The 9392-nt window shown below is 38.4% G+C and overlaps 1 protein-coding gene across 2 annotated transcripts in view; it reads left to right on the top strand.

The window, feature by feature from the left end:
• Positions 1 to 213: 213 nt before the first annotated feature.
• The window catches only part of prrc2b (proline-rich coiled-coil 2B), a 31094-nt gene continuing 21915 nt past the window's right edge, over positions 214 to 9392 (top strand). For both annotated transcript variants that reach the window (XM_037692127.1, XM_037692126.1), the window contains exon 1: positions 214 to 373. The gene's annotated coding sequence lies outside the window, so the exon portion shown is untranslated. The remainder of the gene's footprint in view (positions 374 to 9392) is intronic.

The raw sequence follows: 9392 nt of genomic DNA, 5'->3' as shown, positions 1-9392 counted from the left end.
TGTTTAGAATTGTGTGAAATTGTCCGTGTTTGTTGAAGAAGGCCTGACTTAAACGAAATCAATTATTATTATTGTTAATGTTATTATTATTTTATTTGAGTTGTTTCTGTAATTGCACGTATTGACCAGTGGGGGGCAGTGTTTACACTTGTTTGAGGACTTGGTTTGATGACGTATGACGCTGTGAGCGGAACAGATCCAGCCTTCACTGTACGCTGCTCATTCTCAGGCCGGGTAGGACCAAAAACCCTGCTATCGGAGCAACCTATGAAGATTGGACTTTACAATCGCAATCCATCTTCCGAATAGACAACGTTTGTTGGAACTATATCACTCTCACTGATAAGAAGATATTCCTAAATTGTTTAATCCGGTGAGTCATGAATGCGGAGCTATGTCAAATCCTCCGTTTTGCCTCTGTTTCCCCGCTGTTCAGTTTATTGTTGCTTTGTTCTGGGCAGCAGCCATTTTTAATCGCCCTGTCCTACATTCCCGTCGCTGTCTTCAACCCGTTCCAAAAAAAAAAAAATTAAACAAGCAAGGTTAAATATTAAGGCTCTAGTTTACGTGGTTTTGTCTAGACATCGCAGGAAAACGGTCTTCTTAAATTATCGGCTCCTAATAATTTAATCTACTGTCAAACTTTTGGCCTGTAGGAGTTGTTTTTGTAACAGTACCCTGGAAGTTTAACGGGAGTGTCGTTTCGCTGGTTTTTTAACAAGCTGTCACTGTCGAATGCAGCTGGCTATTGCAAATTTTGTTTTTATGTTTGCCGTGTTGCTTGTATAGTTCGCCATAAATACAATATTGTAAGTACCACAATCGGCTCTAGTACAAATCGCATACTCGTTAGCATTTGTTTACATAGCGATTTGGGTTTTGGCTATTTGCTTATTCATTTGTCGGTATTTTTTTAACCGTCGCAGTTATTTATGCATAATAATCTTTATATTGTTATAAATCAACGTTTAATGGGTTGTATTTATTCACCAGAGGGTTTTGTTGTCGATGTTTTTATCTGCTACTGAATTAGCATTAAGCTAATCTGTGTTGAGGTAGCTAGCAGGCAAGAGTTGTTATTTTTGACTGTTTAAATTATACAATGAAAATGTTTTATTTATAATGCATTCACTGTGATCTTACGTCCCAGTGTCTTTAACGTTGCTTTCGTGAAATTGCATTAAAAGTCATTATTTTAGGGAGTAAAAGCGTTAGCTGTCTTCGCGTTAGCATAGCCTCACCATAATGGCCTTCAGCACCTTATTATGGATTTTCACGTCATATCTAGTTTATCTGTCAGAAGCTTCTTCTGTAATAACAGTTTTAAACGTGACCACCAGTGTTAATATTTTACAACATCAACACATTCATGATAAGTCAGGCCATGTATCACATTTGATTTCTGCTAGACGAGGGTGTGCACTTATAATAAATTAAATTTATTGTTGGTCACTAAAAGTCATTACAATTTATGGATTTTGTATTTCTTTGATAAAATGTGAGACTATTTTTCTGACCATCTTCGTGTTTTTCTGTAGTTGTTAATGGCATTATTTTGTCGCTATGAATGGCACAAGAATGGGTCGTATTTACATTTTAGAAGTAGTCACAGTCATAAAAGCTTGGTACTATATCATCATGGCTTTTACCAAAAATAGCAATTCAACTTTGCATCATTTTTACTCCTCAGCTGCAAGTTATTTCTAACAAAGAGAATGGATTTATTTTAGATGGGAATATCATGGCATTTTCTGTATTTTTTGATAATAAGGTGTTTGTTAGACTTAATTTTTGCTTGATTAAACACTGGGGTAAAGGTGGTATCTTACTAGGTAGGCAGTAGTTGGAGAATGATAAGGACATCTCCCAAATGCTGTGTATATTTTGTGGGGTTCTCAACTTTGTTGCAGAGGTGCACAACCCTGTCATTTGTTTTGAACATGTTAAAAAAATCTGTGCACCCATTTTTCTTTTACAAAAGCATTGTGTAAATCTCCGACATGTCTTGAACTCCTCTGAATGTTATTGTCTCTAACCCATCTCCAGATAATTAAAGCTGTATTTTGGCACCTGAGCAGGTGCTCTGCTCTGCTTTGACAGAAAACATCTGAGGTAAATGACCATGTCTTTAAAAAAAAACCCCCACTAATTATAGATGAATAAAAACTCTGGTCCATATATGACTTTGCCTAAGTGTACTACAGCAGATTAACTCCTGAACATGGGGCAAACTGCTGAGGTGCAGTCAAGGCGAGCTGAGGAGAACAATGAAATAACGTTTATGACCAAGAATGCTGTTTTGCACTAGTCAGCTGTGTTTTTCCACAATCTGGGTTCTCAAATCATGGCCACACAGCTTCCACTGTCACTTGGTGACAAGCACTCAGTGAGATTGCAATGGAAAATTTTCTGTCAGTTTCTAGTCCCCAGTTAATTTCCCAGATGTTCTAGCTCAGTTAGATGCCACCTGTAGATGGGCACAGTTCTGCCAATAGCGGAACTATTTTTTTTGCTTAGTGGATTAGCATTTTTACTAACTTTGGAAACTGTTAGTGGAATTAGCTTTCTCTAAATTAGGTTTCAATAACCTTAAGTCCACTATCAAAATTCACAATTGTGATCCTGTCTGTTGTGGGTGTGTTTCTGAGAGTCCGTTCGGCATGCTATTGGCTTACTACGTGTACACATGACAAGAAGTGATTGGCTGACGCATCTTCAACTTGAAGGAGATGAAGACATGCGACGCAGGCTGAGTGACAGTCATCTTAGCCGTTTAGCGTTAACACAACTAATTTTTTTAGTTAGCGGAATATGGATAGCAAAGCTAAAGTTTTGTTTAGTTGTGCCCACCACTGGATGCCACTTCAAACAGATTTTGACTTGTGATATTGATTGAAGATTTAGACTCAAATATAATTTGTAGTTGAAGGTGACCTGTAAGTTTTTCTATGACTGATGCAGATCTTTTAAAACTACAGCAGCTGATGGCTGTACAGTGAGCTGATTGTATATTGATCTTTTCTTGAGGAAAATATGTGTTTGAACACCCTGCAACTTTGCAAGTTCTCCCACTTAGAAATCATGGAGGGGTCTGAAATTTTCATCTTAGGTGCATGTCCACTGAGAGAGACATAATCTAAAAAAAAAAATACGGAAATAACAATGTATGATTTTTTTAATAATGTATTTGGTTGTTACTGCTGCAAATAAGTATTTGAACACCTGTGAAAATCAACGTTAATATTTAGTACAGTAGCCTTTGTTTGCAATAACAGAGTTCGGTTTCCTGTAGTTTTTCACCAGGTCTGCACACACTGCAGCAGAGATTTTGTTCCATTCTTCCACACAGATCTTCTCTAGATCAGCCAGGTTTCTGGGCTGTCACTGAGAAACACGGCGTTTGAGCTCCCTCCAAAGATTTTCTACAGGGTTTAGGTCTGGAGACTGACTAGGCCACTCCAGAACCTTGACATTCTTCTTACAGAGTCACTCCTTGGTTCTCCTGGCTGTGTGCTTTGGGTCATTGTCATGTTGGAAGACACGACCCATCTTCAATGCTCTAACTGACGGAAGGAGGTTGTTCCCCAAAATCTCTCACTACATGGCCCCCGTCATCCTCTCCTTAATACAGTGCAGTTGTCCTGTCCCATGTGCAGAAAAACACCCCCAAAGCATGATGCTTCCACCCCCATGCTTCACAGTGGGGATGGTGTTTTGGGATGGTACTCATCATTCTTCGTCCTCCAAACATGGCGAGTGGAATTAAGACCATAAAGTTTTATTTTGGTCTCATTTGACCACAGAACTTTCTCCCATGACTCCTCTGGATCATCCAAAAGGTCATGGGCAAACTTAAGACGGGCCTGGACGTGTTCTGGTTTAAGCAGGGGAACCTTCCGTGCCATGCATTATTTTCAACTATGACATCTTAGTGTATTACCCACAGTAACCTTAGAAACAGTGGTGCCAGCTCTCTTCAGGTCATTGACCAGCTCCTCCCGTGTAGTTCTGGGCTGATTCCTCACATTTCTTAGGATCACTGATACGCCACGAGGTGATATCTCGCATGGAGCCCCAGTCCGAGGGAGATTGACAGTCATGTTTAGCTTCTTCCATTTTCTAATAATGGCTCCAACAGTTGATCTTTTTTCACCAAGCTGCTTGGCAATTGCCCTGTAGCCCTTTCCAGCCTTGTGGAGGTCTACAATTTTGTCTCCAGTGTCTTTGGACAACTCTTTGGTCTTAGCCATGTTAGTAGTTGGAGTCTTACTGATTGTGTGGGGTGGACAGGTGTCTTTATGCAGCTACCGACCTCAAACAGGTGCTTCTAATTTAGAATAAGTGGAGTGGAGGTGGACTTTGTAGAGGTGGGCTAACAGGTCTTTGAGGACCAGAATTGTTGCTGATTGGCAGGTGTTCAAATAATTATTTGCAGCAGTAACACACAGTTAAATTATTTTTAAAAAATCATACATTGTGATTTCTGGATTTTATTTTTTAGATAATGTCTCTCACAGTGGACATGCACCTAAGATGACAATTTCAGACACCTCCATAATTTCTAAGTGGGAGAACTTGCAAAGTTACAGGGTGTTCAAATACTTATTTTCCTCACTGTATGTATTGTCTTCCCACTTGGTAATTAATTAACAATGTTCAGACATGGCTGATGGCTTTTTTTAATTACTGGTCAGTTATTCAATCTATCTAAAATATTCAGGTGGCAGGTGCTGGTCATAAAATTAGAATATCATGAAAAAGTTGATTTATTTCAGTAATTCCATCCAAAAAGTGAAACTTGTATATTATATTCATTCATTACACACAAACTGTATATTATTTGTATATTTCAAATGTTTTTTTGTTTTTTTAATTGATGATAATTATAACTGACAACTAGGGGTGTAACGGTACACGTGGGTGTACCGAACCGTTTCGGTACAGCACGTTCGGTTCAGTCCACGTGTGTACCGTTTCGGTTATTTTTCATTCATTAAATTTTATTAACGAGAGATTATGCGCCACGGAACTAAAATTCCTAAGTGTGTTTCAGCACGGCGCTATTGCAGCACGCTAGCATTAGCAGCCTAGCATCTCGTTGCGGTCTCCTGTTTGGGAACATGATGGTTTTCTTGTTAAAAGACAAGTGAACAAATCCAAAGCTGTGTGTCGACGTTGTTTCACGGCGATTGGATCTGCAGCAGCTTGTTAAGGCTCTTGAAACGACATCAGCCGAACGTGAACGTCTCTTCTACAAGCAAGAAAAGCAGCTTGTTGCAAAGACCGATAACAGCAGCATTTAAACAACCTTTATCAGGTAATTCAGATCGGTCCAGAGCAATAACACAAGCTGTAGGAGTTTTTAAAGCTCTGGATCTACGTTTCTGTTGTTGATGCACTAGCTTTAAAGTTATTGAGCCCCATCACGTCAACACTTCAGCCAAAAAGTTGTAGCATCACTTTATGAAAAATCTAAAACTGATATCGTCAACAAGCCCTGGACCAGATTAAAGCCCTGATGATGATGACCGAGAGATTCAACCACCTCATAACAACCGTTCAAGAAGAGGTATTGTTCTTTTATTATTATTATCTAATTAACTTTTTTTAATTTAAAATTATAATCTTATTAATTTATTTTTTGTTTACCTCTTTGTGTTTTATTTCCAGTCTGGGACTGAGATAACAGCTGAGTCTTCCTCCAGGGAAATCCACCAGAGATCACCTCCAGCTAATAAGTCTGTGATGACTGAACTCTGAACTTTTCCAGGGACAGGTGGGAGCAGGTCCAAGAGGTTGTGAGTAATGAGGCCAAATACAGCCTCTTTTGCAAAATTAGCAAAGCTCTACCTCTTTATTCCTGCTGCCTGTTAGTGAGCGGTTTTCTCCACCACTGGAGATAATGTCACTGCAACTAGATCTGTGCTTTTGGTAGAAAATGTGGACAAGTTGGTCTTTTTGGCCAAAAACTTAAAACTTGACTAGTTATATTGTAAACAGTCTGTTGCTGCTTATTGTTCTGCTTCTGACTGTTATTGTATTTGTTAAGATTTTTATTATTGTTATTATAGTTTATTTATTGTAAAGAGTGTTGTTTATTTAAAATATCATCCAAATGGGTCACTTTTATTCATTTTTATACAAACATATTGTTTACTTGACATATTTTCAAAATAAACGTTTTGTAAGTCTTCATTTTCTTTTTTTTTTGGGTACCGAAAATTAACCGAACCGAGCCCTCCTTGAAATTGAACCGAACCGAAATGTGATTTTAGCGTACCGTTACACCTCTACTGACAACTAATGAAAATCCCAAATTCAGTATCTCAGAAAAGTAAAAAAAAATACTTCAGACCAATAAAAAAAGGGATTTTTAGAAATGTTGATCAACTGAAAAGTATGAGCATGTACAGCATTCAATACTTAGTTGTTGCTCCTTTTGTCTGGATTACTGCAGCAATGCAGCGTGGCATGGAGTTGATCAGTCTGTGGCACTGCTCAGGTGTTATGAGAGCCCAGGTTGCTCTGATAGTGGCCTTCAGTTCTTCTGAATTGTTGGGTCTGGCGTATCAACATCTTCCTCTTCACAATACCCCATAGATTTTCTATGGAGTTATGGTCAGGCGAGTTTACTGCCAATTAAGAACAGGTATACCATGGTCCTTAAACCAGGTACTGGTAGCTTTGGCACTGTGTTCAGTTGCCAAATATTGTTGGAAAAACTAAATCTGCATCTCCATAAAGTTGGTCAGCAGCAAGAAGCATAAAGTGCTCTAAAACTTCCTGGTAGATGGCTGCGTAGACCTTGGACCTCAGCAAACACAGTGGACCAACACCAGCAGATGTCATGGCCCCAAACCATCACTGACTGTGGAAACTTGACACTGGACCTCAAGCAACATGGATTCTGTGCCTCTCTTCTCTTCCTCCAGACTCTAGGACCTTAATTTCCAAAGGAAATGCAAAATTTACTTTCATCAGAGAACATAACTTTGGACCACTCAGCAGCAGTCCAGTCCTTTTTGTCTTTAGCCCAGGCGAGATGCTTCTGATGCTGTCTCTTGTTCAAGAGTAACTTGGCACAAGGAATGCTACAGCTGAAATCCATGTCTTGCATATGTCTGTGCCTGGTGGTTCTTGAAGCACTGACTTCAGCTGCTTGTGAATCTCCCCCATTTTTTGGAATGGGTTTTTGTTTCACAATCCTCTCCAGGGTGCGGTTATCCCTATTGCTTGTGTACTTTTTTCCTGCCACATATTTTCCGTCCCTTCACCTTCTATTAATGTGCTTGGACACAGAGCTTTGTGAATAGCCAGCCTCTTTATCAATGACTTTTTGTGTCTTTCCCTCCTTGTGCAAGGTGTCAATGGTCGTCTTTTGGACAACTGTCAAGTCAGCAGTCTTCCCCATGATTGTGTAGCTTACAGAACTAGACTGAGGCCATTTAAAGGCCTTTGCAAGTGTTTTGAGTTAATTTAGCTGATTAGAGTGTTGCACCAGGTGTCTTCAATATTGAACCTTTTCACAATATTCTAATTTTCTGAGATACTGAATTTGGGGTTTTCATTAGTTTTCAGTTAGACTCATCAGCATTAAAATAAATAATAATTTGAAATATATCAGTCTGTGTGTAATGAATGAATATAATGTACAAATTTTAGTTTTTGAATGGAATTACTGAAATAAATCAACTTTTTCATGATATTCTAATTTTATAACCAGTACCTGTATATGTATCTAAGCTGATTAAGTTCAATCATCTTGGCTCAGTTTTTCTGTCTTTCATAAAACTAGCTAGTGACATAATTTGCCTTTATATTGTGATGTTTAACTTGTTTATGGATATATAGTTAATATAATCACTTTTAAGCATTGGTAACAATTGTTCAAACTGTGGAAAAACCAAATTCTGTGAGAACATGGCACTAAGACTAAAACAAATGAGACTGTCATACCTTTTAACACCAAATCAAGATTTGGTTGAGTTGTTAAACACATGGGCCACTGATGGGACAAGGCCACTAAATTATTTTCCCATTATCAGAAGCAGCTTGTTTATACTTGGTGAGCCAGGAACTAAGCACAATCTCATGGAACTGGAGTTACATCCAGTAAACAGCTGTATTTTATGGTCTTGTGTAAATGTTATTTTCTAATAAATATGAGAAAACTTACCAGTGTATATTTGTCTATTTTGCAAGAGTCAGACACACACAGCTGTACTGAGAGTGTGTATCAAATACACAAATTATGTCACTAGGTAGATTTAAGTATCAAGTCCAGCCTGATCAGTTCGATCAGATCTTTTTGTTTGTGTTGTTGCTGTTTGTCTTACAAGCTTTTTGAGACAATACAGTTGGTGAAATTAAGTTCTTTAAAAATATATTTTTATATGCCCTCTTTTGCTGCTGAGAAAATTGTTGATCGGTTTGTTTTCATGTCTGCAGATTAATGCTAGAGCCAGTACATATCCACGTCTACTACAAAATCTTTTGACGCAGGATTAAATGGTTATTACCTCCCTTGTAGCTGCAAACAAAAGCCAGATGTCAAAGCATTTTCCCCAACGTTAAAAGCTCTTAAAACACCCTCAAATTGAATGAACTGAAACCTGGAGTTAGGGTTTGTAATTATTGTGTTCCTGTATGTTATTCCACAGCCAACTTCATTTCCCTGCTTTGTATAATTTCCTCAGTCTTAAGTCTATGTTACTGTATTTTTTTCTTTACAGTAAAGTAGCTAAGTAAATATTTTCTTAGTCTACTTATTTTGTAAAAATTTTGAAGGCTCCTGTGAAGGCCAAATCATGGTTAACTCATACTACTGCATACAAGCTGAGCCTAAAACACAGAAAGTTCTGTGCTTTTCCACACTGTAAAATGATTTATTTGGTAATACTTGTTTTCTGCTGCATAAAATCATTTAAATCCTCAGTTTATAATTGAGACTATAAACAAACAAAAATAGCAGACATTGACATAAGCGTTTTCCGAGACAACCCAAGTAGGTATCTCTGCAGACAACTACGGAAGGCGTATCTGGAGGGCCACATCTGATTGGATGATAAAAACAAGGCGTAGGAGTATGAGGTTGTCCAGTGGTCAACCAAGTGAAATAGACATGGATTAAAGTTCTCTGTCGTTGCGACAGATTTTTGTCATCTTTGAATTATTATTATTATTAACCTGTATTTAACCAGGTAAATCCCATTGAGATCACAGATCTCTTTTTCAAGGGAGGCCTGGGCCTGAAGCCAGACTAACATGCATGTTTTAGATCTGTGAGAGAAAACCAGAGTACCTGGAGAAAACCCATGCAAGCATGAGAACATGCAAACTCAACACAGAAAGACCCGAGGTCCAAACAGGGATTGAACCCATGACCTTCTTGC

The sequence above is a fragment of the Nematolebias whitei genome, chromosome 18 (genome assembly GCF_014905685.2).
Source record: "Nematolebias whitei isolate Nwh7 chromosome 18, NemWhi1, whole genome shotgun sequence".
Lineage (NCBI taxonomy): Eukaryota > Metazoa > Chordata > Actinopteri > Cyprinodontiformes > Rivulidae > Nematolebias > Nematolebias whitei.
Note: the sequence above shows the minus strand (reverse complement) of the source record. Positions and strands in the feature narration are given on the sequence as shown.